General features: G+C 45.0%; 1 long non-coding RNA gene across 1 annotated transcript; it reads right to left on the reverse strand.

The window, feature by feature from the left end:
- Positions 1-1,101: 1,101 nt before the first annotated feature.
- Positions 1,102-25,900, reverse strand: LOC141581179 (uncharacterized). The gene is made up of 3 exons (XR_012513709.1): positions 25,624-25,900; positions 20,013-20,258; positions 1,102-1,299 (listed from the first exon to the last, which is right to left on the reverse strand). It is a non-coding gene; the product is annotated as an uncharacterized LOC141581179 (long non-coding RNA).
- Between the last annotated feature and the right edge of the window lie 76 nt (positions 25,901-25,976).

Below are 25,976 nucleotides of genomic sequence, written 5' to 3' on the forward strand. Positions count from 1 at the left end.
CCCAGTACCAAGATCCCAGACAGGAAAAACAACAGCAACAATGGAATCTTTCTCTTATTCTCTAATTAAAAATACCTAATTCTCTAACTGGTTAAAATCAAGCAAGAGTTTAAAAACTCATAAAACAGGCTGGGTGCGGCGGCCCACGCCTGTAATCCCAGCACTTTGGGAGGCTGAAGATGGCGAATCATCTGAGGTCAGTAGTTCAAGACTAATCTGTCCAACATGGTGAAACCCCATCTCTACTAAAAATACAAATATTAGTTGGGTGTGGTGGCAGTCGACTGTTACCCCAGATACTCTGGAGGCTGAGGCAGGAGAAACGCTTGAACCTGGGAGGTGGAGGTTGCAGACAACCGAGATCATACCACTGCACTTCCAGCCTGGGCGACAAGAGTGAAACTCCATCTCAAAAAAAAAAATCATAAAACAAGAGTTTCTTGCAGTTCTGTTGGGATGTTATTCAGCAATGCAGTGATTTGCTGGAAGGAAGCATCACGCAGCAGGTACAAGAGTGTCCACAGGAGAGACAGAAAGAGCATCGAGCCCAAGAGGCTCCTTCAGTAGGGCTCCAGCAAAGCCTGGAAGAAGAGGGTGGAGGCTAAGGCGCTCACGGTGTCTTACTCAACACGGCGGCACTGTTGGGCAGGCAATGTTACTACCATTTCCCACGAGGAAAGGAGTATCTAAAAGATCAAATGGCTTTCCCAGATCACGCAGCTCGCACAGGTAGGTCTGGCAGGAAATGAAATATGATGATGTGGGAGGCAGAGGAAAGAGCGAAAATGAGACTGCAGACTTGACCCACGGGGAAACCAGGAAAACAAACAAAGCAGTTACAGTGGCGCAAAGCATAGAAGCTTAGGTCTGCTTCGTATAGGGGCAAACCAACCTCCATCCCAAAAGGCAGGCTTTTACAGTGTCTGAGGGTCTGTGCATCAGGCACAAGAGAGCAAAAACCAAAATTCAAAACTGCCTCCAAACCGCCCAAGCGTGTTCCCTTATTGTGCAAGAAAGAATGCAAGCTTTCTTTCCAACATGATTAACGTATCTTGAAGAATTTTGATTTTGAATGAAACAAATTCTTACTCACCAGTAAAACATGACTGTCCAGAATGACTCATTCCTGAAAGCTCCTGATTCTGGAACCTAGACCCCTTCAGATCTGCTGAGAAAGCTTGGCACGTGGCACTGGCACCACAGAAGTTCCTGACCTCCGTCCACTGCCCCATCCAGACTGGATGCATCCGTGGACTTTATTTTCATCGGTTTCTCCTGATGTTTAGTCCTGCTGTGAATCTGGAACAGAGAGGGTAGCTCAGTAGGAAGGTTTGCAGCTCCCATCCCACTGCCAGAGATACAGATAAAGTCTCATCCAAATACACACATACAGAAAGAAAAACACACACACTGATACAAGCACATACACACACATCCATAAACACATAATACACACATACATACATACATATACACACCCAAACACACACAAATACACACATACATATATATGAACACACGGACACACACCCAATCACAGACACACACAGACACACACCACACACACACAGACACACCTTCATAGACAAACACGTATACCCATGCACACATCCATACACCCATAAACACCCACATACACACATAAACACACACACACACATATACCCATGCAAACATAAACACATACATACACAAATACACACACCCATACATCTGTGAATATATACATATACACACCCATACACCCATACACATACACACACATACACATACACACATCCATAAACATATACATGCATATATACACACATACACACCCATACACTCATTACACACATATAACACACATATATAACACACACATACACCCATGCACATACGCACATTACACACAACACACACATACCCAGATAGATAACCATACACACAACATATGCACACACATACCAATACATACATGCACACCAACACACACCCACACATACATGCACACATAACACAGACGCACAAAACATATACACACATGCACACACGTACACACATACTATAGAGACTCTAGAATTATCAGCCTTACATTGTCACCATTAGAGGTTCCTTCCTTTGAATCTTTTTTTTTTTTTTGAGACAGAGTCTCACTCTGTCGCCCAGGCTGGAGTGCAGTGGCACAATCTTGGCTCACTGCCACCTCCGCCTCCTGGGTTCAAGCGATTCCTCTGCCTCAGCCTCCTGAGTAGCTGGGACTACAGGTGCTGCCACCACACCCAGCTAATTTTTGTAGTTTTAGTAGAGATGGGGTTTCACCATATTGGCCAGGCTGCTCTTGAACTCCTGACCTCGTGATCCGCTCACCCGAGCCTCCCAAAGTGCTGGGATTACAGGCACTTTGGAAGGCTGTACAGGTGTGTGCCCCTACACCCAGCCCTCCTCTGAATCTCTTAAAAGACCAACCTAAAATCGGGAAGCAACGATGTGAGTTACCTTCTTGGATCTCACTTTATGATCTTAAACGCGTTCCTGTTCCCTCTCTGAGTCTTGGCTCCTCATCCTTAAAATTAGAGCAGTGAACAAAAACCGTATATTTTAAAGGCTGTTCTGCAGAGCCCTAGCCCCAGGAAGTGTTAGGAGCTCTAAGGCCTTGCAGCCACATAAGATTGGCAAGTCCTGGATGTCTTACTGGAATTTCTCACGTCATTTAATGTGCTGCTCTGTGAACAAATCCTTCGGAATCCCCATGTTATTCCGCCTTCCTGAATTACTCTCATCATGGAATCCCCCTGGTATGTAAGGTGCCTAGGAAACAGGCTTGGCCACTCAGCCTGGCCCCCCGCAAGATCCTCTGCAGGCATAACTCATCACCCAAGGAGGCAGAAGCTGCTACCGTCATCATCCCCCTCAGAGGCTCGGGATGTTAGCTTCAGCCCCGCTCACAGCAGAAGGGAACGCCTGGCAACAGGACTGTTGTAGGTGAAAGAGAGCTTGGGGATGTGCGGATGTAGCAGGAGGCTTTATAAGGGAGAGGCTAAGGGGCTCACCAGGGCCAAACATGACAGCTTTGCTCACAGGGGTCTATCGATGCTGCTAGCTCAGCCTCAAATCTCAGCCCTACTGTGAACAAGACATGTGTGCTCCCCCAGGCATCTGATTCTGAAGGTGCTCCTAGGAGGGCTTAGAGATACACAGGTGAGGAGAAAGCAGCTCAGGGGATCTGGGCTCCTGGTCCAATGCTTCTTGATCTTGTTGAATGTAAGAGAAAAGCTGAAGACTCAGGAAAGGTGGCAGGCAACTGTCATTTTACTGCAAGAGCAGCTGCTTGGGGCGGGGATCTTCAGTTGTGTTGGAGATGAAAGAGTTCAAGAATGCTTGCTATGGGGCCGGGAGGCACACATCATGAAAACAAAGAAGTCCTGGTGGTTGATCACTCTTTTCTTTAAATTCTTAGGGGTTTTCATTTAAAAAAATAAATTTTATATGAATTGAAAATAAAGTCATAGGCCAGGCATGGTGGCTCACGCCTGTAATCCCAGCACTTTGGGAGGCTGAGGAGGGCGGATCACCTGAGGTCGGGAGTTCAAGACCAGCCTGACCAACATGGAGAAACCCCGTCTCTACTACAAATACAAAATTAGCTGGGCATGGTGGCAAATGCCTGTAATCCCAGCTACTTGGGAGGCTGAGGCAGGAGAATCGCTTGAACCCGGGAGGCAGAGGCTGTGGTAAGCCAAGATTGTACCATTGCACTTCAGCCTGGGCAACAGAGCGAAACTCAAAAAAAAAAAAAAGAAAGTCTGCTTTTCTTACAGCAAAATGCCAATATTTAAAGGTAGAAATGTAATACACTTTCATTTCATCACTAGAAGTTTAAGGAAGCTCGAGGAACAGCATAAAGTGTAAAATACTTTTGCAGAACAAACCAGAGGAGGCCTGTGCCCTGCGATGGGCTCTGGGATTTGCTGAGTCAGTCACCCAATACATATTCAGTGAGCATCCATCATGTGCCAGGATCGGCTGTGCAGGGCAGGGCTGTGAACAGACACACCTGCGCCTTCTTCCTCACCCTCGTGAAGTTCACCGCCTGCACGGGGGCAGGAGCGCAAGAGGGAGGCCGGTGGGACCAAGGGAGGCAAGTGAACTCGAGAGCAAATGACGGAAAGAAAGTCCTTCCTCCAGAGCAACCCCTGAGCCAGAATGACTGTGAAATCTTTGGGAGTCTTCCATGTGGTGCGTGCTTTAATAGGTGAGATAATTTACAACAAGAAGAGATCAGTATTCATATCTACAGCTTATGAACTAAAAAAAAATAAATAAACTATGACTCAGAGAGAGGAAGCAATTTTCCCAAGGCATGTGGCCAGTAAATCACCGAACCAGGTTCTTTGCCGCTGGTACACGTCCCATCCTGTCCCTTCGCCTGTCCCATCCTGTCCCATTTTTAAAATAAGAAAAACCCTAATGTGCTGGTCCCCATTTAGATGAAACATCCCTAAACTAAGGCTCTATCTTGGTGAAAGCTGGGGACGTATTCTCCCTCTGCTGCCCAATCTGGGAACCGGGAGGCAGGAGCCTTTTGCATTTTGGAAATCCAGCTGTTTTCTTTTTGCACTTAGAAGCTGGAATTGCTTATTCTCTGAAAAAACCTGACCGGTTGTTCCATCTTTGGGAGGCATTTCGAGCTCCTCCATTTCTCCTCCCCCTCCATCCTCCCCACATGTCCAGGAACTATTTGAGTTCCTTTCTCACTTGGTGCTTAAATGCTTGGGTCTGATGAGAGGAGGAGGCTGATGCTGGGAAGTGGAGTGGAACCCGGCTGGAAATTACTAGAAGGCTGCACATGTCTGAGAGCACTTCAGTTTTTCAAATTGGACTTCAAATTTAGAAGCCAGCAGGTCCCTTCGGCAAGTGAATCCCTTCTGTAAACTGAAGTCTTGCCCTGCGCTGGGAGCTCAGCATCCCGCGTTGAGGTACTTATGAAAGCAGGTGTGTATCAGTGGGAGCTAAGCATCGGGTACCCATGGACACAAAGATGGGAGCCAGGGACACCGGGGACCACTGGAGAAAGAAAGGGTGAAGAAAAAGGCTGAAAGAACACCTGTTAGGTGCCATGCTCACTATCTGAGTCACAGGATCATTTATGTCCCAAACCCCAGCAATCACACATCTACCATGTAACAAACCTGCACGTGCACCCCATGAAGATAAAATGAAAGTCAAAGTGACGTTTTTCACCAACACTCAATGAGGGGTATCCTGGAGGGCAGAGGCCACCACAGTTTCCTGAGAGCCGAGAGCTCTAGTGGAGGCTGTTTGTCACTCAATCATTCATTCATTCAACAGAAATGAATTGAGTGCTTGTTTCTGCGGGGCAGCGTGGAGGGACAGATGGGATGTAGGGTGAGGGGGGCAAGCTTCTGAGGAATGAGAGGGCTGAGGGGAGCGCAGGAGGACCTGTGAGTACGCAGAAGCCTTGAGTCTGAATCTCCGGGAGACCCCACAGTGTTGTCGGGATCTGCTGATCTTCATTAGGAAACTGGCTCTCTATAAGAACTGACCGGAGGGATTTCAGTATCATATACCATATTCCCAGCACAGCTCTTAATGTCTGTGCATGGATGGCTGTAATGACCCACAGGTGATAAGAATCGTACATGGGACTTTTGTTACTCATCCGTATCTGAGAGCTGGAGACTCAACACAATTTAACAAACCCGATCTCCCCCTCTTCTCAAGGTTCATTGCCAGCATCCCTGGGAAGAGGTTTAGCAGGATTACAATGCAAAGGTCGGGGCCAGCTTTCTCTACAGACGTCTATTTCCAAAGAACACTTAATTCTGCTTTATGTCTTGCTTTCTGGATGATATGCAAATGTGTTGACTGATCTCATCTCTTTGCTGTGATACTCAAACATACTTAGGAAAATTAAAACGGTAATGCCATTCATTAATGACCACTTAATCATTTATAATCAAGGTGCAAACTGCTGTGTAAATCAGCAAAGTCAGGTTTGTTTGAAGTGTAAACAGGAAATATCTATGAATTTATTTGCTAATTGTACTTGTAACCGACCCTAGAAGACCTTGCTGAATTTAACCCAGGAGACATATTATTTTCTCACTCATTTGATTAGTTTTAGCATGCTCGTGAAGCCCAGACACCCACTGTAAGATAGTTGTTTGGCTTACTTGCATTTGGTCCATGTAAATATCTCTCCAGGTCAATGATCTTTTACTGATTACCCAAGGTTATGCATGAGTTGTGACCTATCAATGGCTGGTTTTTCTGCTTCACTCAGCTAGACCGCAGCCCAGTGAAGGAAGAGACTATTCCTATTGTGTTCATAGTTTCATTCAATAACAAGCACAGTTGTTTAAGAAACGTCTGTAGAATGAACGCCATCAATCTCAGGGACACTGGTTGTTCCAGCAGGAGCCCCTAGGTGACACAGAAGGCTCTGTTTTATGATTATGCAAAAAAGCACCAGTGAGCAATGGGAAAAGGCAGGGGCCCTTCTTGTGCTCTGAGCTCACATCAGCACCCTCTACAGCACAGACACGTATATGCATGTGTGCCCATCCACATGCACACACATGCACACGGCTTGCCCCTCATTGAACAATGAAGGGTTTCACTAAGAACAGAAGAGACATATCCTTGTGGCCAGATTTACATTCCCCTTTTGTCAAACTCATTGCTCAAATCTCTTTCATTAAACTCAAATGCGTGATCTGTAAATGCCATGAGGTGGCAGTTTCATAAAGAATTTTAATAGCAATTATTCCGATGCGACAAGGATTTTACAGCCAGGAAGCACACGCTTCACCCTCAAAGGTGCTGTCTTGCCATCAATTCTGTGATGCTGGCTGAAAACGTACTCTCTCTGAACTTCATTTTTTCCATCTTTCAGACAGAGCCAATAGCAAACTAAGAGTACATTGTTGGTAAAATTACTTAACACAAGGTAGAATAATGAAGTATTATTTTAATCGATTAAACTAGCAGGGTTTTTTAAAAAACAGAACCCAGTGTTGGTCAGGAGACACAGAAATGCATGTACACACATTCATGCTGGTGGTGTAAATTGGCAAACCTTTCTGAAGGGCTGTCAGATAGTAGATAACAACAATGCGAACATGTTCATATTCTTAACCTAGTCTTTGTTCTTCATAGATTTGATCCTAAAGAGCTAATCAGAGATGCAACAAACTTTGATGAACGATCTTGTTTTTAAAGTGCTATTCATAATTACTTACCATTGAAATAACTCAATATCCAACAATAGGGAACTGCTTAAATAAACCAAAGCACATTCATGTAATTACAATGCATGAAACTCTTAAATTGTAGTTTAACATGCATTACTAATAGGGTTGTATATAGTTTATAACTGTGCCTACATCAACACTGGTAAGATGTATCTATCTTATGAAATGTATATATATTTACAGATGTATGTGTATGTATGTGTGTGTGTATATATGTATATATATATAGAGAGAGAGAGAGAGACAGACAGACAGACAGTTAGGCAAAAAGTAAAACAGAAACAGAGACAGTACAAAGAACACAGTTGGACACCCAGCATTATCTCAGTTTTCCATGTATGTGTGCATATGACTATATGGATGAGAAAATGTCTAAAGGATATAGAGCAGTATTTTAACAGTGACTATTTGGGGAGTGATAGAATCATACGTTTTTAAGATTTTCTTCCCTGAGTTTTTCCGTATTTGTGAAAATTCCTATCTCTTTTGAAACCAGAAAGGTTTATTTGAAACTTACTTTATAGATGTGAAGGTACCACTGTGACACATTCTTGTCTCGTTTATTCTGGTGACTTCTTCTACCTCTGAGGACAGAGGCCTTTGCTTTTCTTCCTCTCAGGGTCCACTGTCCTAGAGCTGGGCCACCTGGAGCATGCCACGCAGAGGCCCTAAGTTCGAGGCCCGAGCAACCAGCCTGCCCTGTGACAGTGAAGGCAGGAAGGCAGGCAACACATTGATCGCTGTGGATGCTCCCTGTGCATTTAAATAATAGATCATGGACCGGCGCTGTGGAGAGAGGAAAATCCGGGCCGCCACTCTATCATTTCCCTAGCTATAGATTTTGTCATTACTGTATTTGCCTTGTGTTACAGTGGGCGAAGATTGTATTTGTGATTGATGGCAGCAGACAGGCAATTTATTCTGCTGTTTACTTTTTATGGCGGTGGATGTGGGAGTAAATGCAGCCAGAACACTTGGCTAAGCATTTGCTAATATCCTCTATTGACTGAGACACACGGAGAGTTTATCTGAAGTGCATGGACACAGCTTTCACACGGAAAAGGGGCCCAGGGTGCTCAGGAACTGTGCACTCAGGGAGTGAGGAAGGGGGTGCCGGGTACTTGACACCAGTTAACCTGTGTCAGCACCACGATCAGCCCAGCGGCAGACACTATTATCTTCACTTTATAGGTAAGAGGGAAGGGAAATTGTCTCCAAGGTCACACAGCTGGTGGGTATTACAGTTAGAGTTTAAGGGCAGGTCTTGTGATGCTAAAAGCTATTCTTAGTGTCTCGGTTCTGTTTTTTTTTTTTTTTTTTTTAGAATTAGATTTTGATTGATTAAGGAAATTCTCAAATACACCTGTGCATGCACGCGGGCACCCACAGACACACACACCCCACCAAGGGTTTAGAAGAAGCAGGACAGAAAACACAAAGAAGGAAGCCAAGCAAAAGTGTGATTCCAGGAGAAGCCCCAGATGTAGGCAGACCCCACAGGGAGCACTGGAGCATGAGTCCCCCTCAGAGTCTGTCCTGCCGGTATCCAGGGGGCTGTGTGCGGCAGCCTCGCACCAGCCAGTCACTGGCTGCAAGCCATCATGCATTTCCCATGGGGCCACTTGAGCACCCCAGGAATGTCCCCCAAAGAAGGACTGGCAAAGCACAGGGTTGTGGGGCTGGCATACAGAGCTAGTGACAGGGATCTAAGGGGACGTTGGTAGGACAGGGTCCCAGGCCAGGAGTCTGGTGGTCTGAGCTAGCCTTCAACTGAAAAGGACCTCCAAGTCCGTTTTCCCATGCCAACATCTGGCAAGGGAACAGCGGGAAAAGTCTGGGGAGGAAAAATGGAGCTCTGGTGGTCTGTGCCTCACCTATCAGAGACATGCCCTGAACACCCCAGCTGCGGCCCACCGTGAATCTCACCCCTCACTTTTTTTTTTTTTTTTTTTTTTTAAGAAAAACACACTTAAGCTTGTTGCTCTGATTAATTCCAAGGACTCCAGGACCAAAGCTCTGAGACTGGTCATAACTAGTAAAACTTGCTTTATTTTATTGTCTTTATTTTTCTTTTTTGAGATGGACTTTCGCTCTTGTTGCCCAGTCAATGGTGCAATGGCGCGATCTCGGCTCACTATAACCTCTGCCTCCCGGGTTCAAGCAATTCTCCTGCCTCAGCCTCCCGAGTAGCTGGGATTACAGGCATGCACCCCCCATACCTGGTTAATTTTGTATTTTTTGTAGAGGTGGGGTTTCTCCGTGTTGGTCAGGCTGGTCTTTAACTCCCGACCTCAGGTGATCCAACCTGCCTTGGCCTCTCAAAGTGCTGGAATTATAGGCATGAACCACCGTGCCTGGCCTAAGACTTGCTTTAATTTGACTGAGATGGTCTCTGTTTTCTCTGGGGCAAAAAGAAAGTTCATTTTTTAAAAATAAATGTTCAATTTTATAATAATTTTAGCTTACAGCAGAAGCATTGCAAAGATGGTACAGAGAGTTCCCCTCTACCCCTCAGCAGCTTTCCATAATGTTGACATCTTAAATTCCCAGGGCATATCTGCCAAAACTAAGAAATTAACATGGGCACGTCACTCTCCACTAAACTCCAGACTTCATTTAGATCTCACCAGTGCCTTGTTTTTCCGCCAATGTCTTGTTTCCATTCCAGGATTCCATCAAGGATCCATGCTGCAGTGACTTTGCTCTTCTGATTCCTTTCACCCTGAAAATGCTTTTCCTCCACTTCTACGCATTGTAACCTCTCAATCAAGGGTGAGTTCTGAAACCAGTCCACACACTCGCTTCTTTGTTCCTTCAGGCATTTATTCAGCATCACTTATTTTGAGACTCCTCGGTGCCAGGAATTAAATTAGTTCTGAGACTACGCTGATGAGCAGGAACATTACATGTGTGTTCTCAGGGTGCTACCAAAGATTGGGGGAGGTAGACACTCATTAAATGAGCACATACATAGGTGTGACACTACAGGCTGACTCAAGTGCTGGAGAGAAAGACAAAGACACCGTAAATACATTTCTCTATGGCCAGGCAGACCCAGACAGGGAAGACCCTGCCGAGAGAGAATGGGGAGAAGCATGGGATTTATAGAAGCCGGATCATGAGTTTGGTTTGAGATACCTACGCGGAGACCTCAGGCAGGCAGGTAGAAAGATCTGTCAGGACATCAGGATAGTGACCTACTCTGATTGTCTAAGGTGAATAGTTTTTTCTCTTTTACTTTGATTCCCATGACACTCTGTTTCATAACACTTACCTTCATCAGTAAGAAAAGTGTTCTAGAGGCCGGGCACAGTGGCTCACTCCTATAATCCCAGCACTTTGGGAGGCCAAGGTGGGCAGATCACCTGAGGTCGGGAGTTCGAGACCAGCCTGACCAACATTGAGAAACCCCATCTCTACTAAAAATACAAAACATTAGTTGGGCATGGTAGCACGTGCCTGTAATCCCAGCTACTCAGGAGGCTGAGGTAGGAGAATTGCCTGAACCCAGGAGGCGGAGGTTGTGGTGAGCCGAGATCGCGCCATTGCACTCCAGCCTGGGTAGCAGGAGCGAAACTCCAACTCAAAAAAAAAAAAAAAAGACTGTCAGAAAGAAAGGAAGGGAAGGGGAGGGGAGGGAAGGGGTGAGGGAAGGGGGAAGAGGAGAGGAGGGAGGGGAGAAGGGGAGGGGAGGGGAGAGGGGAAGGGGAGGGAAGGGGTAAATCTACTCCTTATCTGTCTGAACCCCTGTTCCATCCTTTGGAACCCAGTCTGGACAGGGAGTCGAGGCCCTTTGTCCTGGGTTGAGCAGAGGGTGCTGTGCGAAATGCTGTATGAACGGCATGCTTTCTACAAACTGCAGCGCTTCTCCTGTCCAGCCTGCTGCTACTGGACCACCCTCTGTGCAAGTTCCGTCAGTAAACCCTGTGTCTTGGTTGCTGTCTTGGGTCTCTTCTTCAGCCCCTCAGACACGGTGCCATCCCTACTGCAGCCCATGGGGCAGAGCGTAACACCTGGGCAGGCACTGAGCAAGGACGCCTCCTACCAACACGAGGTCAAGGGCTTACGTAGCACCCCGAGGGGTTATCAGGTCTCTTGAATAGGAAACCAATGTGCACGCAAGGTATGATCTTTGGCTGAAACAACTGAAATGCATTTTCTATTGTCTCACTGCTACGGTGGCTGGTGGCCTGTGGCCAGGGTGCCCATGGGTGCCTGGCTGGGTGCTGGTGAGGCGTTCACCCTTGCTCAAGTTCTCCCAGAGTGTCTGAAAGAGAATTTGGGGAGGAAGCAGGTTGTGCTGGACCCCTAACATCTATATTCTGAGAGTGAAAACACATCCCTGTTGGAGAGAGCCTAGGAGATGTCTCATCGCTCTGATGCCTTTCATAGTAAGGGTGGCTATGGACTAAGCTGTGTTTCCCCAAGTTCACCTGTGGAAGTCCGTATCCACGATGTGATGGCATTTACAGATGGGGCCTTTGAGAGGTGATCAGGTTTGGACAAAGAGTTCTTTTACACACAGAAAGATGACCTTGGTGAAGGGTGACATTAGAGCTTCTTGCTATGCAAATGTGGGGTCAGTCCTCTGCCCCTTCTGGACTCTCCTAGCTGTGTTTCCAGATCCCAGGTGGCTTCATCCAGGACACACAGACCAAGGCAGAGTCCCCCTGCTCTAGCAGACAGGCCACACCAGCGAGAAGATCTGAATTTGTTGTAGAGACGGGGTTTTGTAGACGGTTGTTGTAGAGACCACGTTGGCCAAGATGATCTCGATCTTCTGACCTCGTGATCTGCCCGCCTTGGATTCCCAAAGAGTTCCTTGCTTTTTAGTCCATTACTCAGTTTGCTCCCTGTCTGTTCTCACCCGGGTCAGTTACAGAAGTTACATCTGGGCCCACTGCTTGTGCCTCTATTGGAGATGGGCTGTCTGGAGCCAAGCCCTGGGTTCTGATCCCACATTTCCACCTTCCTTGAGTGGTAGTTGGATGTCGGGACACAAAGACTGAGAGACCAGCAAGAAAATATCCCTGGCCCCAAGGAGCTCTTAGGTAATGAGGAGAGGGAAGAAAAAAATAACTATGCTTTAAACAAAATAAAATTTTGCTGTAGACATAAGAGAGACAAACTCATCTCGGACACCCACTAGGGCATAAATCCAAAATTGTACGTGTCCTCTAGTGAGCTCACATTCATTCCAGCAAGAAAGACAATCTTACAAGTGACGATGTTGACAACTGCCTTAATTATATACTTCAGTGTGTGGAAGGAATGAAGGAACGTGTAGGAGAGGGGCCAGTATCTTCAGGTGGAAATTAAGGGGTGGAGAAGGGCTGAATGGGGGTGACATCTGAAGAAGGGTTTGTTTTTATGTTGAGAACTCTGAAAATATGCTATACCTATGGCCAGTTAGGAGTGGACTGTGGAGCAAGAATGGAAGTGAGATTTGAAGATCCAGGATTTCACCAAGCCGAAAAGACTGTGTGTAAGTGAGCATGTGTGAGTGTGTGTGCATGTGTGTGTGTTGCAGAGTGAGAGGCATTTCCTGGACAGTGGGCTTCATATGATAGATGGGCGTGACGTGTCCTGGGCCGCACTGGACATCACGTGCTCAGGAGGGAGAAGTTGAAGAGCAGGGGCTAACCATGAGGCTGAAGAAGTGGGGCTCTGGCCATATGCAGACTGGGGAACTTAAACTGTATTCGTCGGGTGAAGGTGGTTTCAGCTGCGGAGCGAGCGACAAGGTCAGATGTGTGCTTTAGACAGATTGGAAGAGTACAGGGAGACTGCAGAATGGAAAACAGAGTAGAGAGGAGAAAGACTGGAGGCATGGAAACCAATTATAAGGCTGTTGTGATGGTCCGGGAGAGAAATGACGAGCATCTGGAGTAGGGCAATGTGGCAGGAAGGGAGAGAGGAATGGATTTGAGAAATCTTTCGAGGCTAAATCAGTGAGATCTGGATGGCTGGTTAGCTAGGAGGGAGGAGGAGAGACCAGGCAAAGGCAGTTTTCTGTTTTCAGTTTCCAGCTTAGAATGCTGTGAGGATGGTGCCTCTCCCGACTAATAAAGGGAAGACAGAAGAAATTATAAATGCGGAAGAGAAAACGATTGATACGAAATACTGAGAAAACACCAGCGAAGGCGTGAAGTGAAAATTACATAGAGGAAAAGGCAATGGGGCTACAAGGAAGAATGGGGAAGAGACATTCTATGGAAGGAATCTCCCGGTGAAAGCATTCGGGATGGAAATAGAGGGTGTTCCTGGGGCTTACAGGCTGCTTGGGTGTGTGTAAGGTGCACAGGGAGATATGGGGAGATTCGAAAGAGGACAGGAGCCAGGGAGAGAAGGGCCTTCAGTGTCTCCCCGGGGTGTTGGGCTTTTTCCTTAGGGACAAAAGGGAGCTCTTAGGATGTGCAATTTGCATATGAACGTGCTTGATGCTTCGGAATTGCCCTCCTGAATGGAGTGACAGTACAAGTGGGAAGGGGCTCAAGTGACCTGGTTTTGGGAAAGATGACTATCCCAGCAGTCAGACTGAGAGAGAGAAGAATGAAAAAAAAAAAAAAAGAAAGAAACGTAATAGGGGAAAGAGAGAGAAGAAGGAAGCGCATCTGTGCAGAAAAGGCCTGGGTGAGAAACGCTCCGCTCAGGGTCTGGCTGATCACACACCCAGGAGGGAGCCAAGCTCTGATTTTCTGCTCCTGAGTGCTGATGACTCATGGGGAAGGCATACTCTGCCTTCAGGCACCGGGAGCACAGGAGCTGATGAAAGTGCGAGCTGCCATTTCCCCCTCTGAACCTACCTGTCCTCCTCTCTCAGATGTCAAGGAACCCCTCCTACTGAATAGGGAATCTCTGTGAATCTTCCCTGCAGCATGAGAGTAACTGCTCGAAGTCCGGCATCCAGGATGCCTTCCTCTTGCTAGACATGTCCTTCCCTTGCAGCTCCACGTGACACACCCACAGGGGATTCCTCAGCCTCACCCAGAGGTTGAAACCTCTGTCAGGAACCATTCTGTCCTATCTTCCTTTCCCACCTCTATGCCTCCTCTCTGTAAGGGTTATTGCCGAGTTTAAAACGAGGAAACTGAGGCCAGTATAAGAAAATTAAATGCCTATTTATTCAGCTCTGGGCGAGGTTCTCTGGTCCAGGGAAAGGGGGCCAGAGAAGTCGCGCTGACTTCAGGGGCGGAGAGGGGGCGGTTTGTGGCTATAGGTTAACAAGCAACAGCTGGGTGCTCTGATTGGCTCCAGGAAAGCAGGATTGAGATGGGGCGGGCCACTATTGGTTGGCAGATTGTTGGACGGGTTTTCCAGTGCAAGAGCCAGCCAGGGTTGCATCAGCCAGAGCCTTCCAGGGGAGCCATGCGGCAGAGCTGGGAGCTGAGTGCAGAGCCTGGTGCAGGGTGCAGAGTCACATGCTGAGTGCAGAAGTGGGTGTGCCCGGCCTCCCGGCGAGGCAACCAGCCTTACACTCTCCACTCTTCTCCTCCCTGCCCCTGCTCTAGGATGAAGGATGTTGTGTCTATGACACTGACAAACCTGTTTTCCAACATCTCAGCCACAAAGACCTATGGTCGAAAATTTGGAGGAACCAGAAGAGTGAGGCTTCCTTCCTGGGAGTTTCCTAGACTGGCTCTGCTCTTTGAGAAAAAAGTTCGTGAGTTTAAAGTGAAGCCCATTTGGGCTTCACATTATTTAGAAAAATAAGTGTCCTAGTCTATGGCTGGTCAGGAAAAGCATGGTCAACTCTAATTAGAATAAGAAAGGGACAATTCAGTAAACAGACTATTATAGTGAAAATGAATATGGCCTGAGAAGGACTCCCTACTTCCATATTTGAGTCCATGTGGACCAACTGTAACCTAACTTAGTAGTTAGACAAGATTAGAAAACCTAATTTAGGAGTCTGTGCCTGTAGCAATAGTGGAGTCTCAGCCAATCCCAGCAGCCATACTTCAACTGCTCACACACTGCTGAGTGTTCAAACTGAGGAAGGAGACCCCTTCCTCTTAAGCTTCTAACATCACTTCCTCTTAGCCTTGCATTTCAAAAGGAGAAGTAAAAGTTGAGACATAGCAGGCATGAGGTCAGTGGCAAGGTCGGCTGGCGCCACTGACCAGGCCTGGAGGTTAAAGATTAAAATCCCCACCCTTAATCGTACTCCTATCTGGAGATCACAGGCATAATATGGAGAAACACCCTCCATAAAGCATTGTTCTCTTTTTCTTTTCTTTGAGACCGAGACTTGCTCTGTCTCCAGGCTGGAGTGCAGTGGCAAAATCTCGGCTCACTGCAACCTCCGCCTCCTGGGTTCAAGTGATCCTTCTGCCTCAGCCTCCTGAGTAGCTGGGACCACAGGCACTTGCCACCACACCCAGCTAATTTTTTTTTTTGTATTTTTAGTAGAGACAGGGTTTTACCATGTTGGCCAGGATGGTCTCGATCTCTTGACCTTGTGATCCGCCAGCCTCAGCCTCCCAGAGTGCTGGGATTACAGGTGTGAGCCACCGCGTCCGGCCAGAAAGCATTGTTCTGGCTCAGTCTTGCTCAAACCCCCACCTACTCACATATCCCATGCCTACTTCATCAATCACGACCCTCTCACATGCACTGTCTAGAATTGTAAGCCTTTAAAAGGGCTAGGATTTTCTTGACTGGGGAGCTCGGTTCTTGAGACACAAGTCCGCTGAGACTCCCGGACAAATAGAAAGCCACTTCCTACCCAGTTAGTTGTTTGAGAGGTTTGTTCGTGGCCGCTCCTGCTTCAAAACTGTGTTCACCTACCTGTAACCAATGAAATGTCTCTGTACCTCACTTCTGTTTTCTGCACATTACTTTCCTTTTGCTGTCCATTCATCTTCCTCCACGTGGCTGCTCTGGAGTCTCAGAGCCTACTCTGGCTCAGGAGGCTGCCTGATTCATTAATTGTTCATTGCTCAATTAAACTCTTCTAAACTTAATTTAGCTGAAGTTTTTATTTTATCACTTATTAGCAAGGAGTGTTCTGCAGGCCCATAGGTAGGGCAGTAACCTGGTTCTAGTGACCGTACCAGGACCAAGGGGATTTGGGAGGGAGTTGTTTCTAGCATCAGAAGGACAGTGTCATGGAGAGAAGTCCTCTTTAAGAGGAGCTTTGACCTCTGTTGGAGGGAAACAACCAGGCTGAGATGGCCCAACAAAAAAGCAGTGGCAAATTAAATACTGACCCATCCTCCTTTCTCATCCTGGTTTCCTTGCTTCCCCCCAGCCCCCAGTTAGTTAAATCCAATCCACAGCCAGAGGACAAGGTGACCTCCTATGTACCTTACTTAGTCCAGGAACATGCAGAAACGTGAGTGTGGGGGTAGGAGGCTGATTGGAAGGTGGACTTTGGGGAAATGTGTCATGACAGGGCTGAGTGCACAATAAATAAATAAATCAGAGCCTGTGTAATGTCATGACACGTGATGAGTAAAGAGGCTACTGTAATCATCTGTTTTGAGGACCTGAGCATGAGCACCAAGGGGAAAAGTGGTCAAGAGCTGGGTGTCTTTCAGAGAGGAGTGAGAGCCTGACAACCAATGAGACGTAAGGAACATTTCACAACTCGGATCAGCCCCAGGACACCCTTGCTGAGCTGTGGAGCCACAAAGCTCTCGGGCACTCCAGGGACTACCGAGCAGCATTTAGCAGTGACAAGCAAGGCACACCTTCGGAAACCAGCACAATCCCTGCCTCCAAAAATGTCTTCCTAATCCTGTTGGTAAATCTCATCCACTGTGATTTATTAAGATCTTGTTTTAATTTCATAATATGATTTTACAGAACATTTACTGGATAAATATACCAGAACCCAGACACAAGCTGTTGTGCCAGTTATAGATGTGCCATTAATTTGGCTGACTAATAGCTCTGAGGAGGCAGCCCAGAGCCAAGTAGGGAGTCTGGATTCCCGAGACTGCTATTCCAAGATGCTTGAGTAAAAGAAGTGGTTCCACTCAACTGGCTTCAACTCAGTCCGGTGGGAAAACATTCTGGGGCCATGAGGATGGAGGGACAGCATTATTCCTGCTTCACAGGTAGGTGCTGATGGCAATGGCCCTCACAGCTGCAGAGCACACACACCTTATGGAGGTTCAGTTGGGCTAGAAGATAGAACATTCTGAAATTTTTAGGGGACAGAGATGGGTCTCAGGGTAGGCTGTCTGGAGAAACTCAGCTAAAGTTCTAGGTCATTGATTTTGCATCAAGGAAGACAGAATCTGTTTACCAGCTCATGAGGGCTTCAGTGGACTCAAGTTTCAACGTCTACTGCTTTTTTCACCTTGGTCATAGAATTTTGATGTAGTAGAAGAGAGATAACAAGGACCAGAAAATTCGAGCCCACAGTGAGTAGCCCTAGGCTGCATGAGGGAGGGATACAGGGGACTCTGCAATACAGGAGCAAAGGAAGCTGGAAGAAGGCAGTGATGCCTGGGCGGGGCTTGGAAGGTCTCATGGTGCCTCAGACATAGAACATGACCAATTTCTGCGAATGAATACTTTTTTGACTGTCAGTCACAAGGGCATGGAAGATGAAGACTTTAAGTCCCACTGTCACCTCCGTCATTGTGATGAAATTGTGTCAGATATCAAGGGAGCCTGGCTGGCCAGACACTGAGCTGGATGAAGAAGCCCAAACTCATCTCTAGGAGGGAAAGCTTGCTGCAGCAACCCAGGAACGGAGAGGTATTTCTGCCCTACTGAGTCTTGAGTCTCCATCCTCATGCAGAGGGGAGCTTGCCCTGGGGCTTAATGAACAGGAGACTTCACCACCCACCCCACAGAGGGGGACACAGTTTTGGAAGAGAATCTGGTAGCAGCTCCAGGTGTGGACTCTGCTGTTGCATCAGTTGCAGGGAGTCCCACACTGACCTCCACTTTCCAGATGGCCCTGCCTCAGCCTCCCCGCGAGGACTGTCACTGACACAAGGTGTCACCATCACACTCAAAGGAGGGGAATCACTGGAACAAGTTGTTGGTTTTAAAACCTGTTCCCCAGAAAGACAAATACTGCATGATCTCCCTTACATGTGAAATCTAAATAAGTCCAACTTATAGAAACAAAAAAAGTAAAAAAGAGGTTGCCAAGGACTGGGGGATGAGGGAGATTGGGGGATTCGGGTGGAAGGGTGCATACTTTTAGCTATGAGATGAATATGAGATCTTATGTATAGTTAGCTTGGTGACTATAGTGTATAACAGTGTATTGCATCCTGGAAATTTGCTAAGAGAGTAGATCTTGTGTTCTCACCACACACACACACACACACGTGCGTGCACACATGCACATACAAGGTAACTATGTGGTGATGATTATGTTAATTAGCTTGATGACAGTAATCATTTCACAGTGTATACATATATCAAAACATCCCACTGTACACATTAAATATAATTTCTATTTATGAACTATACCTCAGTAAACCTTGAAAAAATTAAAAGGAATAACATATTTGCCACTGTATCACTCACACAAAATCCACCACCTGCAGTCAAACCCTGTTATGGGGGGCGTTATTCAGCATGCCCTCACCTGCATTGGCAAATACTGCCAGCACAGAGGGCAGAGAGCCTTGAGATACCCAGAGGGGAACCACCATGACCCACACCCTCCATTCCCAAGTTCACAGTCAGGGTGGTGCAGTGTGCGGAAATGCGCAACTGGTTAGGAGTCAGGACACCTTGCACCAGCCCAGGTCTGCCACTCAGTTGCCAGTGTCTGCCACCTCTTCCACTCTGTATCAATTCACACACCCTAGACAGTTCGCTTCTCCCTCCTCTCGACTCAGTAAGCCTTTCGTCTCTTCATATAAAGGTCATCTCCTTATTTTAATTTAATTTTGAGTGAAAAACTAAAAACTCATTGAGTGCCTGCCATGTTTCTGCACTGGATCATATGGTGGAAATACTTCACCAAATGTAACAGGTGTAGCGTTTATTCTCATAGTGTTTGCAATCATTCTGTCCTCCTCCTAAGCAAGGTTTTCTTATCTTGGTGTGGATTGCTCCTCTCTTTCTGCACAATGCCTAGCTGGAAGCTCTGAATCTAACAAGCATCAGGCAACCAGGTGAGGCTACGCAGTCACCAAGAGGTTGAAGAGAGAACACGTGACATCAGGAAGTAGGAGATGCCCTGTTTCCTAAAGGAAGAGTGCTCAAGTAGCTCTGAGCTTAAATTTCTTTGTTCTCCATCAGGATCCTGCTATGAGGATTGCAATAAATGTCTCTGAAATGCATCACTACAGCACGTTTGTTCTAATTGAAGCCTCTCATTTTTTCATGCCTACATCAGTGGCGGCACTGATAATATTTAAATGAGGTGTGGAATACTGGGTCAGAGGACCACAGTAAGATATCATTTGCCCTAAAAACGAAACAAAACAAAACAAAAGCTATCATTTGCCCTTACAGTGTAACATTCCACGACTCACAGTGGATACGGACTCATCTGGCTCTCACCTCTACACTGCTGATGTCTAGACACCTGCTTCCTGGTTTCTTTTGAGGCTCAATAAAAAGAGGAATGCTTTATGTGATATATCCCCTGCATTTGCAGGGTCAGACCAGCTAGTTGGTATAGATTGGGTCACAATGACAGTAATAGCATGGACTTCCTAGCTCATGTAAGCCACTTGCTCATACAGACCAGCTCCATGAAAAATTCCCCCCTTGAAAAGTCCTGGGAGTTTTGACAGGTTGTCTATTTTGAATACACCAATATTCTCTTACCTGCTGCTTCCTTCTCCCACTAAGGGTGACTGGGTTTCAGCGGGCACTGTGGTTTCCTTCCGAACTGCGTCACTGGGAGGCTGGGTCACGGGTGCAGCCTGGGCTCCGGGGAGGTGTGTGAACAAATGGCTGGGTTCATCTTCTTTGTGCTCCGCTCTGGCCCCATGTTAGTCCTGCTTACATGCATGTATCTCACATGAACCTCATGGCATTGATCTCTGTTTACTTGTGGCTCTTGCCTTCTCCCTAGAATCCAAAGAATTTCGCAGGAGTTGGACTTCATTCTGTATTCAGAATTATTTCTCACTTGTGTTAGCAAAACCTTTGCAGCTAAGTCAAGCTGGTTCTTTCTGATGCCTTCCTTTAGGACTTCTTCCTTTCCAGAAAATTCTTTTTTTTTTTAAATTTTCTGAAAAGGCCCAGTCTGGAGTACAATGGCACAATCATAACTTAATACAGCCTTGCACTCCCTTGGTCAGGTGATTCTCCCACACCAGCCTCCTGAGCAGCTAGGACTCCAGGCACAAGCCACCATTTGCAGGTAATTTTATTTTTATTTTTTCTTTTTAGTAGAGACAAGATCTTGCTCTGTTGCCCAGGCTGGTCTGGAAAACCTGGCCTCAAGCCATTCTTGTGCCTCAGTCTCTCAAAGTACTGGGAATACAGGCATGAGCCGCCACATCCAGTCCCAGAAAGCTCTCAAATATTCACATGGAATTTCACAGGACTTAGCATGTACTTTCTAAACATGCTCAGAGATGGCTGAGTCCTGGAGGCAGACACAGAGGAGGCTGAGCTTGAGATCTTTATAAAGCACTTACATCTCATGTCCACACGCTTAGTGACAATACTATGCTATACATTTTCTCCAGTTTTGCAGAAACTTTCTCTCTTCAGCAGATCGCAACTGGAATTTTTCTGAGTATATGTTGAGTCTTATAAAAAGAGTATTTTAAAAGTATGCTCACTATCATATTTTTTTCTAAGTGTATGGGAGCCTCCCCAGGGCATCATGCTCTAAGTTGGATAGGGGCATGGAATGAAATGAGATCATGCTCTCCAGAGTTGTATAGAATGACATCCTTGTCCCTTTTAGAAAGGCATCAAAATGCTTGAGTTTCTAAATGTCTCTATTTCCTCTCTTAAAATCTGGCCTACCTATATACAGTTCAGACCGTCTTTCCATCAGAATAGCATTGTAAGACTTGTTAAGGACAGAAATATGTGCTTTTTGGTTTCAAGACACCTATTCATGTTGAGTACTAGCAGCTTTATACTCAAGAAGGTGCTTGAGCTATGCTCATAAAAGACGTGTGTTATAAGCATAGTTCAATTAGAGCAAAGAGAATACGAAAAAGGGGAACAGAGGGCCGGGTGCGGTGGCTCAAGCCTGTAATCCCAGCACTTCGGGAGGCCAAGGCGGGTGGATCACGAGGTCAAGAGATCGAGACCATCCTGGTCAACATGGTGAAACCCCGTCTCTACTAAAAATACAAAACATTAGCTGGGCATGGTGGCGCACACCTGTAGTCTTAGCTACTCAGGAGGCTGAGGCGGGAGAATTGCCTGAACCCAGGAGGCAGAGGTTGTGGTGAGCCGAGACTGCGCCATTGCACTCCTGCCTGGGTAGCAAGAGTGAAACTCTGTCTAAAAAAAAAAAAAAAATGGGGAACAGAAATAATGATGAAAAAACTAATAAGCCAAGCCCAGTAATTCGGGGTGGCCTGACTGTTCTATCCATCTCTAAAACATTTGATGGCCCATTTGTCTGGGAGGTTGTGTTGATTAAGTATTTCCCCAGATGGTAGTGTGGAGGGTGCTATATTAAAGCTCTCTCCTTATATCTGCAGAAAAATGTGACAGGAAGAGAAAGTCAGTGCTGAGTTCATGAAGCAATCCTGTCCCATAAGGCCCAGCTTTTTATCTGAATCCATCTTGGGGGAAGATCAGTTAAATGAAAAGTAGATTTAAGAACACGTACCCAGACTGGGTGCGGTGGCTCAAGCCTGTAATCCCAGCACTTTGGGAGGCCGAGGCGGGTGGATCACGAGGTCGAGAGATCGAGACCATCCTGGTCAACATGGCGAAACCCCGTCTCTACTAAAAATACAAAAAATCAGCTGGGCATGGTGGCACGTGCCTGTAATCCCAGCTACTCAGGAGGCTGAGGCAGGAGAATTGCCTGAACCCAGGAGGCGGAGGTTGCGGTGAGCCGAGATCGTGCCATTGCACTCCAGCCTGGGTAACAAGAGTGAAACTCCGTCTCAAAAACAAAAAAATGTGAATAGGAAACATTTATCATCTACTGTCTCTAAAGGCCACCACTATAAGAATTCAAAAGAAGCTAAGTCTCCACAGCCTTTTATCTTAAACTGAACATTTTCTTTCTAACATCCCAGGTCTTTAGACAAACTCAATCAACTGTCAACCAGAAAATGTTTAAATTTACCTATAGCCTGGAAGTCCCCCTCCCTGCTTTGGGTTGTCCCCCCTTTCTGAACCAAACCAATATGTATCTTAAATGTATTTGGTTGACGTCTCGTGCCTCCTTAAAATATATAAAACCAAGCTGCACTCCAACCACCCTGGGCACATGTTCTCAGGACCTCCTGGGGGCTGTATCATGGGACACGGTCACTTATATTTGGCACTCAATAAATATCTTCAAATATTTTACAGAGTCTGACTCTTTTGTCAACACCTCCTTGTTCTGTAAGATCAGCAAATCATAAGGGAGGCTAATGATTAACCTTCCATGTCCAGGAAGGTTAATCCCATGATTTTGATAAAGATCTCCCCTCCTTTTTCCCCTGCCCACACTTTATCTCTACTTTGGAGTATCCATATCTTCAATTCTGCTCCATGGCTGACCTGCCTTGAGCAAGTACAACTGGTAAAATATTTCTTCCAGAAAAAAGACATGTGGTTGAAACATGTCTCCTGACATGAAGATGAAACTAGAGTGAAATCCCTGGAGGGAGAAAGAAGGGAACTGAATGATTCTGCATTCAAATAAAAAAGGAGTATCAGTATATATTCCAGCTAAATCAGCAAACAAAAGGATTTCTATGCTTGGGGGAAAGTAGGACAAAAGTAAGACTTTCATCACTTTGAACTAGAGTGTATCTAAGAACAGAAGTGTCATAAATGTAAGGAAGTATAAAGATGGGTGGAAAGAGGGGTAGAAATTTCAGACTAGCCATAGGCTTCTGCATATTGGGCTATGCTAGTCTGAATGAATGTAGCTCCCATTAGCTGCTGAAAGTAACAACAAATGCATTTACTTTGTAAAATACACTGTGATAAGTGTTTTGTATTAATTACCTCATTTGTTTCTCAAATCCCTGTTATTGTTATTTTCCAGATGATGCATCTGAGATTCAGAGGAGGTCAGTAATTTGACAAAGATTAGGCAGCTGTTATTCAAATAAGATAAAACTGGTATCCAGAGACAGTCTGAATCCAGTGTTTATACTTAAAGCTATTAGGAAAGTTGTGCTCTCAAAACTCACCATGTCATTGAGAATTTTTGTATCTGTGTTCATTAGAGTACTGCTTTGTGGTTTCATTTTTAAAAACACAACAAAAATTAAAAAAAACAACAACAACAACCAAATTCAGCAACATATCAAAAAGATCATACTACTTGACCAAGTGAAATTTATCTTTGGAATCCAAGGTTGGTTTAACATAGAGAAATCCATCAGTATGATACAACACATTAACAGAATGAACGATAAAAACCACATGGTTATTTCAGTAGATACAGAAAAAAAAATTGAAAAAAATTATATTCTTTGATAATAAAAACTCCTGACAAATTAGATATAGAAGAAAATTTCCTCAATATAGTAGAGGCCATATATGAGAAACTCACAGTTAACATAATAATCAGGGAAAACTGAAAGCTTTTCCTCTAAGATCATGAACAAGACAAAAACGCCCACTGTCACCACTTCTTTTCAACACAGTACTGGAAGTATCAGCAAGAGCAATTTGGAATGCAAGGTTGGTTGTATCATATTATCAATCAATATGATACAACATATTAACAGAATGAAAGATAAAAGCCATATGGTTATCTCAATAGATAACAGAAATTTTTTTTTAATGTTTTGAAAAAAAAAGGAAACACAAGACAGTCATATTACAAGACAAGCAGTAAAATTATCCCTACAAATAGCAAGATCCTATACATAGAAAATCCTACAAATTCCCCCAAAAAAGTTAGAACTAATGAATAAATACAAAATCAAAACACAAAATCAGTTGCTTTAGGTACAAAATCAACACACAAAATCAACCGCACTTCTTTACATCATAATGACCTACCTAAAAAGAAGTCAAGAAAATGATCTAATTTAAATAGCATTTAAAAAAATTAGGGAGACGTTTAACTTAAGAGTTTGAAGGATCTAGACACTCAAAACTATAAAATATTGAAAGTAATTGAAGACAAAAATAAAAGACAATATATATCACATTTACGATTAATATTGGTAAAATTACTACTACTTACAGCAACCTACAAATTCAGTACAATTCCTACCAAAATTCCAGTGACATTTTTTAAACAAATAAAAATAATTCTAAAATTTGTGTGGAACCACAAAAATCTCTAAATAGCCAAAGCACTCTTGAGAGAGAACAAAGTTGGAGGCATCACTCTTTCTGTTTTTATATTGTTAAGCTATATTTACCAAATCAGCATGATACTGACATAAGAAAAGACGTAGCAATCAATTGAACAGAATAGAGCCATAAATAAACTCACACATTTAACATCAATTTATTTCAGACAAAGTTGCCTAGAAGACAATAGAAAGAGGATAGTCTCTTCAATAAATGATGTTTGGAAAACTAGATATTCACATGCAAAAAAAAAAAAAATGGAGAAATAAAAAGGAAGGAAAAAGAAATTAGACCCTTATTTTACACCATATACAAAAGTCAACTGGAAATGGATTAAAGGTTTGGTGTAGGATATGAAATGTACAACTCCTAGAAGAATATAAAGAAAACATATATTAGGAAAAAAATCAAAACAGAGAAAGGCTCCTTGACATTTGTCTTAGCAAAGGTTTTTTTGGATATACCACAAAGCACGGGCAAAAAAAAAAAAAAAATAGACAAATGGCATTACATCAAACTGAAAAGCTTCTGCACAGCAAAAAGACTTAACGAGATGAAAAGGTAACCCACAGAATAAGAGAAATATTTGCAAACCATAATCTGAGAGGTTAATATTCAAACTATATATGGTACTCAACCTAATAGCAAAAAAGTAAACCATCCAAATAAAAACAAGGTATATAATCTGAATAGGCATTTTTTCAAAATTTTAAAAATCAGTAACAGGTATAAATATACAAAAAGGTGCTTGACATCACTGATTATTAGGAAAATTCAAATCAAAGCCGCAATGAGATATCACGTCACTTCTGTTACAATGACTATTACTAGAACTAGTCATCAACACCTCACAAGAGAGAACAAGTGATGCAGAGCATGCAGAGAAAGGGAAGTCCTTGTTCCCTCTTGGTGGGAATGTAAATTGGTGCAGACATATGAACATATAGAGTTTCCTTAAAAAGTGAAAAATACAACTCACCTCTGGGTACGTAGCTGAAGGAAAGAGATATCTGCACTTTTTGCTTATTACGGTATTACTTAAACCAGCCAAGACACAGAAACAACCTATCAGTCCACAGAGGGATGACTGGATACAGAAAATGCGGGATATATATTCAATGAAATAGCCAGAGGAAGGCAGAAACCGCCATCTGTGACAGTGTGTCTGACAGTGTGTCGGGACGTAATAAAAAGAGAAATTATCCCGACAGAGAAAGGCAAACCCAGGGTGCCGTCACTTAACTGCGGACTCCAGGGAGAGCGCCCCACGCTCCGCCGCCGGCACCGCCCACTCGCGAGTCGGCGGCGGCTTCCGGCTGCGCCCCATCGGCC

The sequence above is a fragment of the Saimiri boliviensis genome, chromosome 14 (genome assembly GCF_048565385.1).
Source record: "Saimiri boliviensis isolate mSaiBol1 chromosome 14, mSaiBol1.pri, whole genome shotgun sequence".
In the NCBI taxonomy this organism is placed as follows: Eukaryota; Metazoa; Chordata; class Mammalia; order Primates; family Cebidae; genus Saimiri; species Saimiri boliviensis.